General features: G+C 47.6%; 2 long non-coding RNA genes across 3 annotated transcripts in view; one reads left to right on the top strand and one right to left on the bottom strand.

Annotated features, from left to right (window-relative positions):
• LOC138846766 (uncharacterized) overlaps nucleotides 1-10344 on the bottom strand; it is a 92402-nt gene extending 82058 nt beyond the window's left edge. For both annotated transcript variants that reach the window (XR_011384306.1, XR_011384305.1), the window contains exon 1: nucleotides 9982-10344. This is a non-coding gene — a long non-coding RNA (uncharacterized lncRNA). The remainder of the gene's footprint in view (nucleotides 1-9981) is intronic.
• LOC108175806 (uncharacterized) overlaps nucleotides 1-19128 on the top strand; it is a 227368-nt gene that overhangs the window by 180622 nt on the left and 27618 nt on the right. The gene's annotated exons all lie outside the window — the stretch shown is intronic.

Raw genomic sequence — 19128 nt, 5'->3', positions numbered from 1 at the left:
CCCGGATCAACTCCAAAGTCAGCAGCACAGCCTGTCTCACCCCAGGTCCCCATCTCTGATCTCTGGGCATCTCCTCTCCTACTTCTCCCTCCCACTTTGGGCAGCAGCTGGGATGAATGGCTCCCCTCCTCCGTCTTGCCCTCAGTGTCCCAGGTAACACTCATGTGGCAGGTGGACAGCCTCTGCAGAAAAACCGACTCAAATACACTCCGCTGTTGCACAGTTCTCAGAGTGTCTGTTTTCCTGGGTTTGTGATCCTCTCTGTGGAGATGTGGGGCACCCGTGAGGAAGAAGTTAGCCAGGGACAACCCTGGATCCGTAGATTACAGCAAAGCCACCTCAACAAAGACACTGCTGCTTTGGCTCCTAATGTGTGTCTGAGTGACTACTTTTGCCCCCAAATAAAGATCTCTTTCATTCGTGTGTGTGTGTGTGTGTGTGTGTGTATAATGTTACCTTTTTTTATATTTTAGAGCAAGGTTAGATTCACAGCAAAGTTGGACTGAAGGTACAGAGATTTTCCCGGTACAGGGATACAGGCACAGCCCATTAGCAACATCACCCCAGGGTGGTGCACTCAGTGAGCCTACATGGACACCTCCCTATCACCCAAGGCCCACAGGTAGAGCAGGTGCACTCTGATCATTGTGCATTTGATGGACAAATGTAGAATGCTGCGTGCCCACCATTGTGATACCTTGGGATAGTTTCGCTGCCCTAAAAACCCTTTGTGTTCCACCTGTTCACACCCCTCCCCCTGCTAGGTAATCGTTATGCTTCTCCCAGAATGTCACAGAATTGGAATCCCAAAAAATTAAAGTCACTCTTACCATGCAGTATAGCAGTCAGGCCCTTTGGTATTTATTCATAGAAGTTGCAAACTTCTGTCCACACATATAATGTTCATAGGAAAAAGTCTGCATATAGATGTCTAGGGTAGCCTTTTTCATAACTATCAAAACTTGGAAGCAGCCAAGGTGTCCCTTAGTAAATGAATGGACAGATGAACTGTGATGCAGCCACAGCAGAATATGAAGTAAAGCTTCTGTCCCTGGGCTGTTTATGTTCGTGTATTAATAGTAAAGGATCGCCAGTGCCTCAGCTCACTAGGCTAATCCTCTGCCTGCGGCGCCGGCACCCCGGGTTCTAGTCCCGGTTGGGGCACCGGATTCTGTCCTGGTTGCTCCAGTTCCAGTCCAGCTCTCTGCTGTGGCCCGGGAAGGCAGTGGAGGATGGCCCAAGTGCTTGGGCCCTGCACCCCATGGGAGACCAGGAGGAAGCACCTGGCTCCTGGCTTCGGATCGGCACAGCACACCGGCTGTAGTGGACATTTGGGGGGTGAACCAATGGAAGGAAGACCTTTCTCTCTGTCTCTCTCACTGTCTAACTCTACCTGTCCAAAAAAAAAAAAAAAAAAGAAAAAGAAAAAAAAAGAAAGAAAAGAAATAGCAAAGAATCGTTGATAACTCAATTCCAAAGACACATGAAAGTGTGTGTTATATCATCTGTGCCTTGTTGAATCAACGACAGAATGGCAGAATGAGTGAGTAATGAGAACAGATGAGGTTCCTGCCTTTGACAAAGTGTGCCACCCGCCAGAAACCCCGCAGCTGGGAAGGGCTGGATTCAGTCCCCTGGAAAGCCCTGGCCCAGAACCTCAGAAGGTGGCCTCGCTTGGAAATAGGTTTGTTCATGTGTGTTAGTCAGATGAGGCCCTTGGAATGGACCCTCATCGAGTACGCCTGGAGTTCTCATAAGAAAGGGAATGCTGGGACGGAGACAGACGCACAGGGAAGATGATGTGAGGAGACACAGGAGAAGGCGCTGTCTGTCCGCACCGTGATGTGGATCCCTGTCTGGGGTGAGACAGTAAGTTTCTGTTGTGTAAGCCGCCCCGTGTGTGGTGCTTTATTACGCTAGCCTTGGCAAACCATAGTTTTTCACATTTCTGCAGACTCCAATCAGGAGTAAATAAAGCTGCACAAAATAATAGTGAACAACAGAGGTTCTGACCCTCATCCCTACACCCCCTGCCCCCAGCTCAGCTGCCCAGTCTCTCCCACAGGGACCCGTACCTGCTGTGAGGCAGGGGAGGGATGAAGGGGACTCCTAAGACTTGCTAAGGAAACCACAGCAGAGGACAGGTTGGGGAGTGGAGAGAAAGTCACAAAATCCTGCATTTTCCAGGCTCTGGAATGCAACTGGGTGTGTTTTCCCCAAATCCCATCCTAGCATACAGTAAATGCTCAATACATAGTTATGGAGCAAATAAATTAATTGACGGAGTTGAGGACACGCCATCTCATACTACACCAGCTGGCCTGTGGATCACTTTGAGCTGAACCCGCCTGAGAGACTGCAGCTTCAGGAAGGGCCGTTGACCTCCCTCTCCTGACACTCAGCCATGAAGGCTCTGCAGAGGGCTGCCCTTCACATACCATGGATGAAAAACAGCCCCGACCACAGAGCCACAGTGAACCTGCATCAGCAAACTCTCAGGCGCCACCCTTATCTCACGCCAGCTTCTACGCCCCCGTATATCTCTTAGTGACAGTCCTAGTCCAGAGACCCGTCTGTCTCATGGATTTATTGTTCTTGGTCTGAACAGTGTGAAAGCTTCGTGCTTTGGTCATTTCTTCAGACTTCACTCTCCTGGCAGATCCCCGCTTAAATGCAAATTTAATATTTAATTAACCTTTTAGGTGCTGCTGCTGCTCTTTTATGAATTGGGTTGCTAGATCCAGCCTGGAAGCCCACACAGGAACTGAGGAGGGGACGGCGTTTCTCCCACCAGCCTACACAATAAAATTGGGCAGTATCTGTTGAGTGATGCTTGACATGGATAATCATGGTGAGAGAGAGAAGTGGTTCCCTCCAGGACAGAATAAGATTCACCAGAAAAAGGGCATGAGGGAAATTTCTGGATTGATAGAAATTTCTGTCTTGATGTGGATGGTAGTTTCATAGTATTATCAATTATTAAAAGCCAACAACTGCTTGCTAAAGTCTACTCATTCTGTAGACTGCAAATTATATCTCAAATCTCAAACAAGTATTAAAATAGTAATCATCCTACCAGAAATGCGCACTTGTACCCCATATGGGACCAAAAGCCAAGTCTTTGTATACAGAGGACTCTGGAAGTCTAATGCAGAAGACATATCCTTACTGTGTCTCCACAGGTGAAGCGTCTAACCCTTCATTCCATCATTCATGGGACGTGGTCATCCAGCCACCTCCAGGTGCTTCTGCCCACTGGAACAAAGCAGAGCCAGTAGATGTCCCCCATTCCACTTTTTAACAAATTATCTTACGTTTTGAAAGCACATGTCTTTCCATAATAGGAAACTGAAAGGAACATCAGGCAAAAGTTTTCCTCCAACTTCCCACCCCCACCTACTGAGTTTCCCTTGGTTTGCACAGCTAGGATTACGAGATTCTTCTATGGTCAGAGGTTTTATGTAGACAAAACAAATATCCTTTATATTTTCCCCTCTTAAGCACAGTGTGACATTCTGTTTGTAAGCTCCGCTTCTTGTTTTTCTTCACGAGATGTATCTTACTGATCTCTCGGCAGTCATACAGAGATTTGCTTTTCGTGGCTGCATAATATTCCACTGCGATTTATCTAACCTAGCAATTGTTGGTGGACATTTAGGGTGCGCAGTCTCTTGTTACAAATTCTGCTGATGTGGATAAGCTTGTTGGTGGAACTTTAGGTCCGGGCATAGCTATGTAGAGAGATGCTAGCCTAAATCATCCAGGTCTCCTCGCACCTGGATGGCAGAGGTATGCCACATGCCACACGCCACATGCTGTGTTCTTGGAAACATCTGGCTGTGCCATCACAGGACTCCCCAGATGTGTCTGTCTCACTGATTCCTGCTTAGAGTCGATCTCAAAACTGCTAGGATGCTTGCAGCTCCTTGCCTGCACTCTCAGACAATATGATTAGCTCAGGGCTTTGACACTTCATGTACAGAATGCACTGGTTTCCATAAACGAGTCGCTCAATCCTCCATTTCTTGAGAAGAAAATCTAATATCTGATAGAACAGCTGTTTAAAATCCTATGGACTGTTCCCAGCAACTGTTCCTGGCAGCCTCTTTCCTGGGGTGCAGAATGGACACGCATTTTCCATCCCCGTAATTGCTGCTTTGCTGTGGTGTTCGATCGAAGGCTTTGACATTTAAGTGATAAATGTCGGGTCTCAAAGCCCAGCACAAAAACACATTTTTACAGAGTTACTAATTCCCAGCCTGAGCTGGTCTTCAGGCAGCTGCATCATTCATGAAGTTGGGGAAACAACTGGCTTTGCTGAGTCGTGACTCGGCCAGGCACGGCTCTCCCGCACCACAAAACGGCTGCCCTCTCCCTCCTGGAAATGGGTGTCTTCCCCAGGCAAATAGCCACCTTTATTCTTTCAGAAGATCACAGCGGTGTCTTTTCTTACAGCAAGGGATAGCTCACATTTTAAATTAATTTCCACGACATTTTTTGTTGTGAAATACAAAATCCAGGGGGGTGGGAATCTGCATAAAGCTTCTATGTGTGGGTTACACAGGTTCTAACGACCTCCTGGGTTAAGGACTGACTTCCCAGCAACCCCTGCCCTTCCCCCACTCCCCCCACCCACAGACAACGGCACCCCGACTCTCCTAATAATAACTCACTTCCACACCTGGAAGGCCGTTGTTGTTGGTTGTGTGCTAGTCATCTTTGTTAGAATTTTGGTAATCCTTGCTTTGCTTTCTGCCTCCATGTTGCCTTCCCCCTCCCATTCGTGGCGAACGAAATTGGGCTTGTTTTTTTCCGCCTACTGTGGGTATTCAAGTTTCTCTGTTTTCTTAATTTTTTTAAAGATTTATTTTTTATTTATTTGAAAGGCAGAGTTAGAGAGATAGAGAGAAGGAAGAGGCTGAAGCCAGGAGGCTGGAACTCCATCTGGGTTTCCCACGTAGCACAGACTCAAGCATTTGGGCCATCTTCCCCCACTTTCCCAGGCACAGCAGGGAGCTGGATCAGAAGTGGAGCAGCAAGGACTCAAACCAGCACCATGTGGGATGCCTGCCTTGCAGGCCTTGGATCAACCCACTGCACAACCCTGACCCCTCTTAAAAATTTTAATTGCAGCCTTTGCCTGTATTTTGGCTGAACTATGGTCTCTTTTTATGTGTTGAATTTTATTTAGTAGATCATTAAGCCTTTGACTATCATGTGAATTTAAAATGTAGTTCCTCAAAAAATAAGTAAAATATTGAAAGAAAATGTAATTGTGGTAAAATCCACACGTCATAAAACTTACCATCTGCAACCTTTTCAAATGTGCAGTTCAGTGGCGGTAAGGACATTCACACTGTTGTGCAACCGTCACCACCATCCATGTCCAGAACTTTTTGTCACCTGAGCCTGAAACCCTGCACCCATTAAACAAAGCAACTCTGCGTGTTCCAGGCCCCGCAGGCTGTGCAGCCAGTGAGGGGCTTCACAGCCAGAGCCTGTGGGCTGTGCAGAGTGGATAACGACAATGCAGAGACAGAGCCTAGCAGGCTCACATCTGCATCCCCTACTGCAGTTTCTCGAGTTGAGGGAGTCATCTCCTCTAGCCCATCAGACCATTGCAAGATGCTTGTGAAGTGTTGCCTTGTTTCTGACACACATGCCTGGGCATCAGCCCCCACCTGTACAAAGTCCCTCTGTTCTGTCTCAAAGGCATCTTACTGCATTGTCCTTGTGCTACTCAAGCACGCACACACACACACACACACACACACCCTGCCCCGAGTCTTGCTAAGTCACCCTGGCTTGGGGGCCGGGACACGTAGGCTGGCCTGTCCCTTCATGACCGACCATCCAGACTTATGAAGAAGCCACCCTACAGGGGTGGTCCCACTCCTCCTTGTCCTGCACATCAGCAAATCCCATCAACTCCCCTTCCACAGATCTCTAAAACCACTCCTACCCTCCATGCCATCGCTTCTGCCCTAGACTGGGGCACCCTGACATCTCCCCTAGAAAACCACAGTGCCCTCCTCACTGGGCTCCTTGTCCTGCACATCAAAGCAAATTGTATCAACTCCCCTTCCACATATCTCCAAATCCACTCCTACTCTCTACTGCCATTGCTTCTGCCCCAGACTGCGGTACCCTGTCATCTCCCCTAGAAAACCACACCGGGCTCCTTGCCCTGCACATCAGCAAATCCCATCAACTCCCCTTCCACAGATTTCCAAATCCACTCCTACCCTCCATGCCATTGCTTTTGCCCTAGACTGGGGCACCCTGACGTCTCCCCTAGAAACCCACAGCACCCTCCTCACTGAGCTCCCCACCTCCACGTCAGCCTCTCGGCTTCCCACGCTCCCCACGGCAGAGAGAGGAATTTTAAGTCATAAATCAGATGAAATTTCTTTCCCCTGCCAGCGGCCTCCAGTGAACTTAGAATGAAATGCAAAATCCCCGGTGACAATGCCTAGGAGGAGGAATTTGCAAGCATCTAGAAAAATTACATACACATTTTCCCTCTGACCCAGGGGAGATTGGCCAATACTTACCTAAACTGCAAACACACATAACCTTGAATCTACAAGTGCTCATAACCTTGAGTCTGCAAGTTCATCCAGGAGTCAGAACAAGAGTCGAGTGACACAAAATCCGTGTAATAAGATTGTTCAGAATGCCAGACTCATTGTAATTATTTTTGTAACAGAAATGCAGACTCACCAGGAAGCTGGTGTGTGGAGTGCTTGAAGATCACCCAGCAGAGTGTCTTCAGTGCCATAAGTGAGAGTATTAAGTGTCTCTGTGCACTGAAATGAGCACTGAGGGGCACTGCCAGTTGACAAAGGGAAGCAGAAGACGAGGCAGGGCCAGGCCACGCTGGGTCCTGAAGCGTACAGGGGTGAAGACGGGGTGTTTGCTGAAGCTGGCGTGCGTGCAGTAGCTGCACAAGGACACACAGGGAGCTGTCCCCAGGGTTTGCCTCTAGAGCAAATGTTGGCTGACTTTTCCCCCGAAGAGCCAGCTCTTCAGCTCTCTGCCATTTTGAGGGCAAGAGCAGCCACCTGCAGTGCATGGCTCAGTCCCCGTGGCGTGCCAGCCTCAGGACCCCTTCCTTTGTAAGGCAGAACTCTGTTCCACGTGTGTGCAGTGCATCTGTTTGCGCTCTTTTAAAATAAAGTGACTTGTCCCAAAAGGCATAAGTCACTTTGGTTTCTGAGATGATACCGTTTTCTGTGCTGTGTAACACATTCCCACACACTTAGCAGCTTAAACGTCACGTGGTTCTTTTCTCCTATCTTCAGGAGTGCAGGCTCGGGTCAGCTGGGGCTTCTGCTCAGATATAACAAGGTGTTGGCCATGCTGGGTTCACCTGTGGAGCTGGACTGGGGAAGAATCTGTTCCTGGCTGGTGCCGCGGCTCACTAGGCTAATCCTCCGCCTTGCGGCGCCGGCACACCAGGTTCTAGTCCCGGTCGGGGCGCCAGACTCTGTCCCGGTTGCCCCTCTTCCAGGCCAGCTCTCTGCTGTGGCCAGGGAGTGCAGTGGAGGATGGCCCAAGTGCTTGGGCCTGCACCCCATGGGAGACCAGGAGAAGTACCTGGCTCCTGCCATCGGATCAGTGCGGTGCGCCTGCCGCAACGCGCTGGCCGCGGCGGCCATTGGAGGGTGAACCAATGGCAAAAGGAAGACCTTTCTCTCTGTCTCTCTCTCTCACTGTCCACTCTGCCTGTCAAAAAAAAAAAAAAAAAAGAATCTGTTCCCAAGACCACTGAGGTCATTGGCTGAACCCTGTCCCTTGCATGCAGCTCAGGACTGACGTTCCTGAAGTTTTCATTTGTTCATTTTTATTTGTTTTGCTGTGAGTTTGTGGATCGACAGCTGGAAGCTGTGCTGGGGTCCTGAGGTCACCCTCAGGCCTTGCCATGCGGCCCCCACCTGGCGACTTCTCACAGCCTTGTGACTTCCATCTTTAAGGCCAGCAGGAGAAACTCTAAACAGAGGGAGCATCCAGTGAGGTCAGGCTCACCTGGGATAATTTCCCTTTTGATTTACTCAAAGTTCACTGATTAGGGACTTCAGTTGCGGAAGAGAAAATCCCTGTTGTCACATGATATAAACCCTTTGGCCATTTCATGTAAATCAGCTCCCACCAGGCCCACAGGCTTACCCACACTTAAAGGAAGGAGCGTCCAAAGGTGTGTGCTGCTGAGAGGCCAGCCTACAACGCGGACCACCACGGGCACACCAAAGCCTTTGCCACACGTCCTGTTTCCTTAGAGCAATGAGTCATTCGTGTGGCATTCCAGGATCCTGGGCACTGACCTGCATATTCCGAGTCTAGCAGGTATTTGTTTAAGTAGCTCATTCATGAGTCAGTGACTCCATCGGTTCATTGGTGAGCCCATTGTTCCTACCTGAACCTTCTCAAGTGCCTTTACTGGGGTTGGGGGAGGGGACTAGGCAGGGGAGGCTGTGGATGAAGCAGGGGAGGGAGAGGGCTGCAGAACTGTCCCCAAAATATATCATTAAGTGAAGAGACTGGCCCCAAGTATGATATTCGATGTGTTTTTTGAGGCTTAAGATTATAGTAGGTAGGTAGATATTTTGCTAGGTAGGTAGGTAGACAATGATAGAATCAGCCCTAAAGGCACTCGGATCTGGCTGAAAAGCCCATGAGAGTATTTCAGGCATGGAAAGCCAAGACACTCTGGCAAAAAGATCTCTGTGAGTGAGATCCCAGTGGAAAGAACAGGTCTTCAAAGAGGGAGGTGCCTTTCTCTGAAGGGAGGAGAGAACCTCCACTTTGACTATGACCGTGTCTAAACAAGATAAGAGTCGGAGAACTCAAGGGGCTTCCATAGCCTTGGAAACTCATAACTGGTGCATAGGGAGATTACTGATGCCATAAACAGGAGTGTCAATTGGTAAAGTCAACAACAGGAGTCACTGTGCACTTACTCCTCATGTAGGATCTCTGTCCTTAACGTGCTGTACACTGAGGCTTAATGCTATAACGAGTACTCAAACAGTATATTTCACTTTGTGTTTCTATGGGGGTGCAAACAACTGAAATCTTTACTTAATGTACACTAAACTGATCTTCTGTAAAAAAAAAAGAAAGAAAGAAATTATCAATTCCCAACTTGAATCTCACTGGGATTAAACATGACAATAGGTCTGATCTGATTTCATCATCATTTAAAAAAAATCATCTATTATTTTTCACTTTATGTTTCTGTGTGGGAGCAAACTGTTGAAATCCTTACTTAAGGTATACTAAGCTGATCTTCTGTATATTAAGATAATCGAAAATGAATCTTGATGTGAATGGAAGGGGAGAGGGAGTGGGAAAGGGGAGGGTTGTGGGTGGGAGGGACGGTATGGGGGGGAAGCCATTGTAACACATGAGTCGTACTTTGGAAATTTATATTCATTAAATAAAAGATTAAAAAAAAATAAATAAACATAAACACTACTCAATAATTGCTGGACAGTCAGGTTTATTGCTCCATTATTAACTTCAGTATGGAGATTCAACATGGGATTAAAATAAGGGGGAGCTGTTTATTGAAAATCATGTTTTCTTTTTATTTGCTAAATAAATCAATAAGGATCAAAAAAAAAAAGATTATAGTAGGTAGGTAGATATTTTGCTAGGTAGGTAGGTAGACAATGATAGATAATAGATGAGGTAGATAATAGATAGATAGTAGGTAGATGGTAGATAATAGATGATAATAGAAAGTGAAAAAGAAGGAGAGAGGTAAGGAAGAAGGAGAATGTCTGAAATGACACAGACCTTGGAAATAAGTTTGTCACTGAAAAGGGAGAAGGAAGAGGACAGTGCCCAAGCCTGAGAGATTCGGAATTGATTTCCTCTGTATCACTTCTTCCAAAACAAACCTCAAAGGATAGGGAGTTGACAATCAAGAGTGAACAGAAAGTGTTACAAGGAAAAAACAGTCAAAGTAGAACTCACCCTACTCTTCCCACCATGTCGGAGTCCGCGGGGCTGGAGGTGGATGGCTGTGCGATCTCTGTGTCCAGTGTTTTCCGAAACACAGCAGCAGAGGCGGAATACACGAGGGACGTGGCCAGCACACACAGAGAGTGCTCTTCGAAGCCTTCCAAGACTGCCGCTGTGTGAAGCAGTTTAGAAATAATGCCCTGATCAGTCTCAAAAAAGCTGTGTTGGCAACAACCAGCATTAACTGAACACTTACTATGTTCCGGGTGTTCTTGTGATGCACATTTTTATATGGATCGACTATTTATATAATACTGTATATTTATGTATATGTGTTTTATGTGTATTTTAAAATCGTATGTAAAGCCTATTGAATCCCCACACAATGCCAGTGTTTTTGTCCTCAACACACAGATTTGGAAACGGATATTGCAGTATGCAAGACTCCAGCTGGGAAGCAGAAGCGCCCGGAGGCCTTGTTGCCGCCACAGGAGACCGTCCCAGCTTGAGAGGGCCTGTGTTTCTCCTGTTTCATGCTAGAGGAAGCCAGAACGCAGAGAGGCTGGGTGGGCTGCCCCAGGATGCACAGTCCGTCGGGAGTCACACTCACTTCACTACAGAGACACAAGCCACTGCCACTCCGTCTCTTCCACGTCCTGTTGACTGACGATACCTGCTTACGTCCTCAGGTGTCTGAGTGTCCTCTGATGCCCCAGCTTGACGGACTGTGCCCTCCCTATTCCATTAACACCCACACTCTAACCCACGAGCTGGACAAACACAGGCTCACTAACCCCTCGGCTCTCTCTGGTGTCATAAATATGCTCCTAGGCTTGCAAGGACCTGCACCATCCCCACCCCAGCTGCCTCCTCCTTCCCTCCCCAACCTGTCCATCACCACATCCTGTGGTGATAGATGAGTGGTGTCCAGAGCACCCCAAATCCACCTGTCTCCATGGCCAACACCCAACACCGACATCTGTCTCCCCTAACAATCTTGGCAGCCTCCTCAGTGACCTCTCTGCTTCCAAGCTGGCCCTCTGGCCATTAATGTAGTTCACATGTGTGCAATGGGACAAAAATGGCCTTTGTCAGATGGACCATGTGTGTTCATTCAGTGAAGGAGTCCACACATGTCATCACGAGCACACCCAGCAGGTAGTAAGTGCCCAGTGGTCACTGGTTATTAAATCCATGCATAGGAGTTAATGAATATTGATGGACTATCACAAAGGATACTGTTCACACAGATATTTCCTCACTTGTCAGGGTGCAACTTATGATCGTTCAATTTTACAATGGTGCAAATATGACCAACATTCAGTAGAAACCATGGTTTGAATTTTGGCCTTTCCCTGGGCTAGCGACCTCGATGCAGTGTCCGCTGTCCACTCACCATGCTGGGCAACAGCAGCCACAGTTGTCACCCAGCCACATGATTGAGAAGGGAAGCACCCTGTGCTCCACAGTGCCCTGTGTTGCCAGCATTTTTGGTATATCGTATTTTGTATTTTCAAACCCCATCATGTCTTTAATGAATTATTTGAAACATTCAATACTTCATCATAAGATAGGCTTTGTGTTAGATGATTTTGACCACCTAGGCTTATGTTAAGTGTGCTGAGCATGTTTGAGGTAGGTTAGGCTAAGCCATGGTGTTTGCTAAGTTAGGTGCATTTAATGCACTCTGTCTTAGAATATATTCAATATACAATGGGCTTATCCAGCCATAATTCTCCTCTGTGCAAAAAAAGTTCAAAATCTGTGTATACTAGAGGTCTTCAAAATGCTTGTGATGAAAAAACTATTCATGGACTATTTATTGGAATTATTTTATTACCTTTTCCAGCTTGATTAAGGTGTAATCGATGAGTACTAACTGAGCCCTGTGCCAGGTAGTGTTGTGATGTCCACATCCATTGTGAAATGATTACTTCAAACCAGGCAGCTCCCCACCCCAGCACCTCACAGGGCTGTCGTCTGTGTTGGGGTGAGAATCCTTACAGCCTGCTCTCCTGGCACATTTCAAGTGTGCGTGCACTGTTGTTGGCTGCAGTCACCACGCTGTTAGTTAGATTCCTCAGAATTGCTCATCTTGTGACTGCAAGTGTGTGCCCCTTGACCAGCAGCTCCCCAGTCCCTCCACACCCAGCCTCTGGCAAACACCTCTCTACTCTCTGTCTCTAGGAACATGAATTTTTAGTGGAGTGATTTGAGGTACACAGTAAAAACGTGGACATACTGAGAGCTCTCATATACTCTCCTCAAAACTTTTCTGTAGCATTAACATCTTTTGTAACAGTGACAAATACACTTACAGATGCTTTTATTTTTATTTATTTTGGTGCTAAAGAGATAGGGAGAGACAGACAGATGGAGCTCCCATCTGCTGACTCACTCACCCAGTGCCAGCAATGGCAAGAACTAGATCAGGCCAAAGGCAGGAGGCAGGAACACTGTACAGGCCTCTTGTGTGGGCAACAGGGACCCGGTGACTTGAGCCATTGCTGTTGCCTGCTGGTGTCTACATTAGCAGGAAGCAAGAGCCAGGAGCTGGAGCTGGGACTGTACGGGGCACTCTGTACGGGGCTCGGGCATCTCGATTGGCATCTTAACCCCAGGTAAATGCCTGCTCCACATAAATGTACTTTTGATGTCAAGCACATACAGAGAGATCTTAGGACAAACAGAAATCCTCCTCATTCCAAGACATCCATTAATGCAGTCCGCTCACTCAGCGTTTATTTAAGCACTGACCAGTCTCGCGACATCGTGAAGGGTCCTTTGCATAGAAAACGCCTTCCTTCGAAAATCATGTTGTGACATAGAAGAAGAAAAACTGGTTCAAAACAGAATGCAGCCTCACAGTTTGCCAAACAGATGGTTAGCATTAAACATGTTTGCTTCATGCTTTGGAGAAGGTCGCCTCCAGGATGTTGTCTGAACTGAGTTCCGTCCAAGAAAGATGTTCTTCTTCCTTAGCCACATGGCTATGTGTCCTGCCTGGAATCTAACCTGCCCAGAGCTCAGTGGAAGATCCATGGGACTCTGGAGAGCTGAGGGTTCATGTGGCCGTGCAGCTGCATGGGAAAATCCTGAGGGCTTCTCACTCCTCACTCAGAAATGTTTCCTCTGTCAGTCCCCAGATACACATAGTATTTGCATTGAACCCATACACATCCTTTTGTATATTTTAAATCATCTCTTGACTACTTATAATATCTCAGGCAACATAAATGTTATGTAAACTGTTTTTATATTTTTAAGAAATGATGACAAGAAGCCTGCATATGTTCATACAGATGTGAACCTTTTAAAAATATTCTTGAGGGGCCAACATTGTGGCACAGTGGGTTAAGCCACCACCTGTGACACTGGCATCCCATATGAGCACTGGTTCAAGTGACAGCTGCTCCACTTCTGATCCAGCTCTCTGCTGTGGCCTGGGAAAGCAGTGGAAGATGGCCCAAGTCCTTGGGCCCCTGCACCCATGTGGGAGATCCAGATGAAGCTCCTGGCTCCTGACTTCCTCCTGGCTCAGCCTCAGCCCATTGTGGCCATTTGAGGAGTGAACCAGCAGAAGGTTCTCTCTAACTTTACCTTTTACATAAATAAATAACTCTTTTTAAAAATATTTATTTATTTGAAAGTCAGAGTTACACATAGGAAGAGAGGAAGAAAGAGAGAGGTCTTACATCCACTGGTTCACTCCCCATTTGGCCGCAATGGCCGGAGCCGTGCCGATCAGGAGCCAGGAGCTCCTTCCCATGCAGGTGCAGGGGCCCAAGGACTTGGGCCATCTTCTACTGCTTTCCCAGGCCATAGCAGAGAGCTGGATCAGAAGCAGAGCAGCTAGGACTTGATCCAGCGCCCATATGGGATGCCAGCACCGAAGGCAGCTGCTTTACCCACTACACCACAGCGCCAGCCCCTAAATAACTCTTTTTAAAAAGTATTTTTTGGGGCCGGCGCTGTGGCATAGTGGGTTAATGCCCTGGCCTGAAACGCCAGTATCTCATATGGGCACCGGTTCGAGAGCCAGCTGCTCTACTTCTGATCCAGCTCTCTGCTATGGCCTGGGAAAGCAGTAGAAGATGGCCCATGTCCTTGGGCCCCTGCACCTGGAAGAAGCTCCTGGCTCTGGATCAGCACAGCTCTGGCCGTGTGGCCATTTGGAGAATGAACCACTGGATAGAAGACCTCTCTCTCTCTCTTTCTCTCTGCCTCTCCTCTCTCTGTGTAACTCTGACTTTCAAATAAATAAATAAATCTTTTAAAAAAAGTATTTTTGAATTGCAGATTGTTGAACCTACAGGTATAGAATCTGTGGATCCAGAGGGCTGACTATATTCAAGATAAACAGTATTTTAATGCACCATTTTCTTAAAATTTCAACACCAATGCAAAAAAGTTCATTATAGACAAATCTCAGCATTTTGGCTAAAGCCAGGATCTGATGGCCGGCCTCATGTGAGGCAAGGGAAGAGAGCTGTGCTGAGGGCAGCTCAGATCCTGCCTTGGGTAAACTTTATGGCATTGTCCTCATCACAGCTTTTTATGGTTTGTTTGGGATTTTTTTTATTGTTTTTGGTTTTTTAAAGGGGTCATTCGTTTATTTAAAAGGCTGAGTTAGAGAGAGAGAGAGAGAGAGAGAGAGAGAGAGAATCTTTCATCCACTGGTACACTCCCAAGAGCCTGGAACTCCATCCGAGTCTCCCACATGGGTGGCAGGGGCCCAAGCACTTGGGCTATCTTCCACTACCTTCTTCCCCGCCCCTACCCCATTGGTAATCCAGGTCTCCACTGCTTTCCCAGGCACATTAGCAGGGAGCTGGATGGGAAGTGGAGCAGCTGGGACTTGAACCAGCACTCACATTGGATGTCAGCACCACAGGCAGGGCTTAACCTGGTGCGCCACAACACCAGCCCCATTGTTTCTGATTTTTAGGAAGATACTGCATTAGAATATTATTTGTCTTGAATATTGGCAGCTGGGGCTCCCCCTTACATTTCGTGAGTTCCTCCCTACACTGCCCCAGCTGTGCTCACAGCACCTCAGTCACTCTCAACCCTTTCTCTGTCCCACTGCTGCTGACCTGGTACTTCTGCCTTCATATCTGACTTGAACAACGGCAACCACTTTCCATCCTTCTCTTCTCCACTCTGCAGCATCGTTGCCACTCAACAGTTGCTCCAGGTGGAGTCACGCATGAACTCTGTTTCAGCCCTCTTCTCCCACGGAGTCCCAGCCATCTGCAAGTCCCGGGGATTTGGCTCCCACCATCTCCAAGTCTCAGCACCATTGGCTCTTCCCTGCTCCCATACCTACTCCCATGGCTTAGATGTACTGACTCCATGCTGTTTTCTCACCTCCTTTCCGGCTTCTGCCCAGAGTTTCCCAGAGTAGGGAACAGATCACGTTGCTCTGAGGTCATTTCCGATGGTTCAGTGTCAAAGATAACTGAATCTCAGCACGACAGTCCCTTGACAGTTCTTTCCATTTCATTCAAGAGGAAGTTCCAGTGAGATATTGGCAAGCCTTCAGCAGCTCCATAACACCTGCTAAGTACTTTTCTTGAAAAGGAGAGATTTGACCAGACTTTGGCCAGCAATACCACGTAGCCCAGGGTTCTAAGCCTTGGCTTTAGGGACCTTTAGGACTGGATGCTTCTTTGTCTGGGGTGGAAGGGGAGGTGTCCTGTGCCTCGTGGAACACTGGGCAGCACCCGTCTCTGCTCACACTTACCTGTAGCAAGACCCTCTTGCCTCGTGTGTCGCACCCAGAAGCATCTTCAGATGTTGCCAGATGTGCCCTCCCAGGCAACGACTCCCTTGTTTGGGAACCACTGTGTCACCCATAGGTGCACTGTTCTCTTTCTGTCATACTTCCTCTTGCTCTCGTCTTCCTCTGAAGGCACCTCTGTAGCACTAGCTTCCCATGGACACTCGCAGTGTTGAAACTCTAAAATGATTTAGACCTAAATGTTTAAAGTCAATGCACAGAAGAGTAGTTAAGTAGCATACCACCACCCAGTTGTCAACACAGAGGGGGCAAAAATCCCAGGAAGTAAACGGAGAGAAAATAGGGCCATGATTCCCCCCGACCATGTCTCACACTAAATGGCAAATGAAATTTATAAACTGCAAACTGACCACTTATCTCTGCTATTTCAAATCCACTGCCTCTAAAAAACAGTGCTTTTAAAAAGCTTATGCAATACAGGGCCGGCACTGTGGCACAGCGGGTTAATGCCCTGGCCTGAAGTGCCGGCATCCCATATGGGAGCCGGTTCGAGACCTGGCTGCTCCACTTCCAATCCATCTCTCCTATGGCCTGGGAAAGCAGTAGAAGATGGCCCAAGTCCTTGGGTCCCTGCACCCACGTGGGAGACTTGGAAGAAGCTCCTGGCCCCTGGCTTTGGTACAGCTCTGGCCATTGTGGCCAACTGGGAAGTGAACCAGCAGATGGAAGACCTCTCTTTCTCTCTCTCTCTCTGTCTCTCTCTGCCTCTCCTTTCTCTGTGTAACTCTTTCAAATAAATAAATAAATAAATCTTTAAAAAAAAAGCTTATGCAATTCTAGCTCTGAAATCTATTTAAAAGAAACAGAGGGATGGGCAGCATCAATGCCAGCATCCCACATTAGAGTGCCAGGGTTTGATCCCCTCCCCCGGCTCCTGACTCCTGCCTCTTGCTGATGCAGCCCTGACAAGGCAGTGGTGATGGGTCACATAGTTGGGTTCTTGGCCCCTGGATCGAGCTTCCTAGCTCTCAGTTCTTCCTGGCCCAACACCAGGAGCTATCTCTATCTGTCCCTGGCTCTTGCTCTTTCTGACTCTCCAATAAATTAATTAAATAAAACATATCTTAAAAAATAAACAGTCAGGGCCAGTGCTACAGTATAATCGGTAAGGCCACCATCTGTGATGCCATGACGTCATCCCATACGAGTGCTGATTCAAGTCCCAGCTGCTCCACTTCTGATCCAGCTCCCTGCTAATGTGCCTGGGAAAGCAGTGGGGAATGGCCCAAGAGTTTGGGCCCCTGCACCCATGTGGGAGACCTGGAAGAAGCTTCTGGCTCTTGGCTTCAAATTGGCCCCGCTGTGGCCTTTGCGACCATTTGGGGAGTGAACCTGCAGATGGAAAGTCTCAGTCCCTCTCTCTCTTTTTCTGTAACTCTGCCTTTCAAATAAATAAATATTTTAAAACAATAGTAATATAAAAAAAGTAAGAGAGGATGGAAATTTTTTGCATAATTCCCAGCACATTCAGAACTGTAGAAGTATATCATTTTCATGAGAAAGACCTGAAATATTGATAACATCTGTAATTACAACCCTTTATCTTTGCGCCCTCAGGGAACAAGGTTCACAAGTATTTTCCCACCTGCAGTTGTTTTATTGCAAAATACCCATCTTTGAATGGTGAATGATAAATATAAGAGTTATTTGAAAAGTTGATGGAAAATGTGTATTACGAAAAAAAAAACTATGCATAGATTTCAAAATGTTTTGACCAAAATAAACTTATCTTCTAATTCCATTTTCCATGAGCTTGTTGAAATCCCCTTTTGTCACATCTCAAACATCACGACTCATATTCTGATCAACTACCAAAAGGAGCCACCACCTAGAAATTTCCAAACTGGCAGTTTTTTAGCATATAATCTGAATTTTATATCTTGCTTTCTTGCATACATTCAAGCTTGTATTGGGAGTTTTTTATTTAAAAATTTATTTTTTTAACTGAGTAGTTTAATTTTTTAAAATAACATTTTAAATTTGCATTACAAGGCCGGCGCCGCGGCTCACTAGGCTAATCCTCCGCCTAGCGGCGCCGGCACACTGGGTTCTAGTCCCGGTTGGGGTGCCGGATTCTGTCCCGGTTGCCCCTCTTCCAGGCCAGCTCTCTGCTGTGGTCAGGGAGTGCAGTGGAGGATGGCCCAGGTGCTTGGGCCCTGCACCCCATGGGAGACCAGGAAAAGCACCTGGCTCCTGGCTCCTGCCATCGGATCAGCGCGGTGCGCCGGCCGCAGCGCGCCGGCCGCGGCGGCCATTGGAGGGTGAATCAACGGCAAAGGAAGACCTTTCTCTCTGTCTCTCTCTCTCACTGTCCACTCTGCCTGTCAAAAAAAAAAAATAAAAAAAAAATAAATTTGCATTACAGTCAAAGGTCAAGCTTGTATTTTGATTGGGTCAAATATACCCGAACCCTTTGTACCTGGGTGTGACCATGTGACCAGCCTCTGGGCAATAGGATGGAAGCACGTGAAGATGAGGCCTCTGAAAGGGAATACTAGGGCAGATGCTTCTTTGTCCCTTCTCTCTCGGAGGCAGGAATGCTGTGTGACCTCCAGCAGCTCTCCAGGCAGGGAGGTGGGAGACAACCTGGTGGGGCATGCAGAGTAACAAGACGGAAGGAACTGGGGTCCCCGGATGCATCTGCTGGGGGTTGCATAACAGAACACAAGCGGGGTGTCACACACAACAGACATTTATTTTCTCCCAATTCTGCAGACTGGAAGTCCAAGATGAAATCTGGTTCCTGGTGAGAGCTGCTCTTTGTGTCTTGTGGATGGCGCATGTCACTGTGTCCTCAGATGGCAGTGCATGAGGCCAGGCGTGCCTTCTTATGGGGTCACCAGCCTGCCAGTTACAGCCCCATTTCAGGACCTCACTTCATGACTTCAGCGTGTGAATCTGGGGGAAGGGTCACAATTCAATACGTAGTAGCCCTAATGCAGGGAGCAGGGAGTCACACTGAGCAGACTTGGTCCCACGAGAGCGATGGCTGAATGCAGTCACCCCTCAGTAGCTACAGGGGGCCTGGTCCCAGAACCCCCTCCAATACCAAAAACCCGGGATGCTGAAGTCCATTATGTAAAATGGAGCCGTGTTTGCATATAACCTGCTCAATCCTCCTGTACACTGTAAATCACCTCTAGACTATTTCTGATGCCCAATGGAAGTGCTCTGTAAATAGTTGCTATCTATATTGCTTATGGGAAGATGACAAGGAAAATGAGTCTGTACAGGTGCACATTTTGTTCATTTTTTTGTAGAGGTTTTTCATTTATTTGAGAGGTAGAGTTACAGATGGGGGTATCATTCTGTCCACTGGTCCACTCACCAAATGGCCACAACAGCCAGAGCTGAGC

Source organism: Oryctolagus cuniculus, chromosome 18, assembly GCF_964237555.1.
Source record: "Oryctolagus cuniculus chromosome 18, mOryCun1.1, whole genome shotgun sequence".
NCBI classification, from domain to species: domain Eukaryota; kingdom Metazoa; phylum Chordata; class Mammalia; order Lagomorpha; family Leporidae; genus Oryctolagus; species Oryctolagus cuniculus.
The sequence above is the reverse complement of the archived record's forward strand: the minus strand, read 5'-3'. Positions and strand labels throughout refer to the sequence as shown.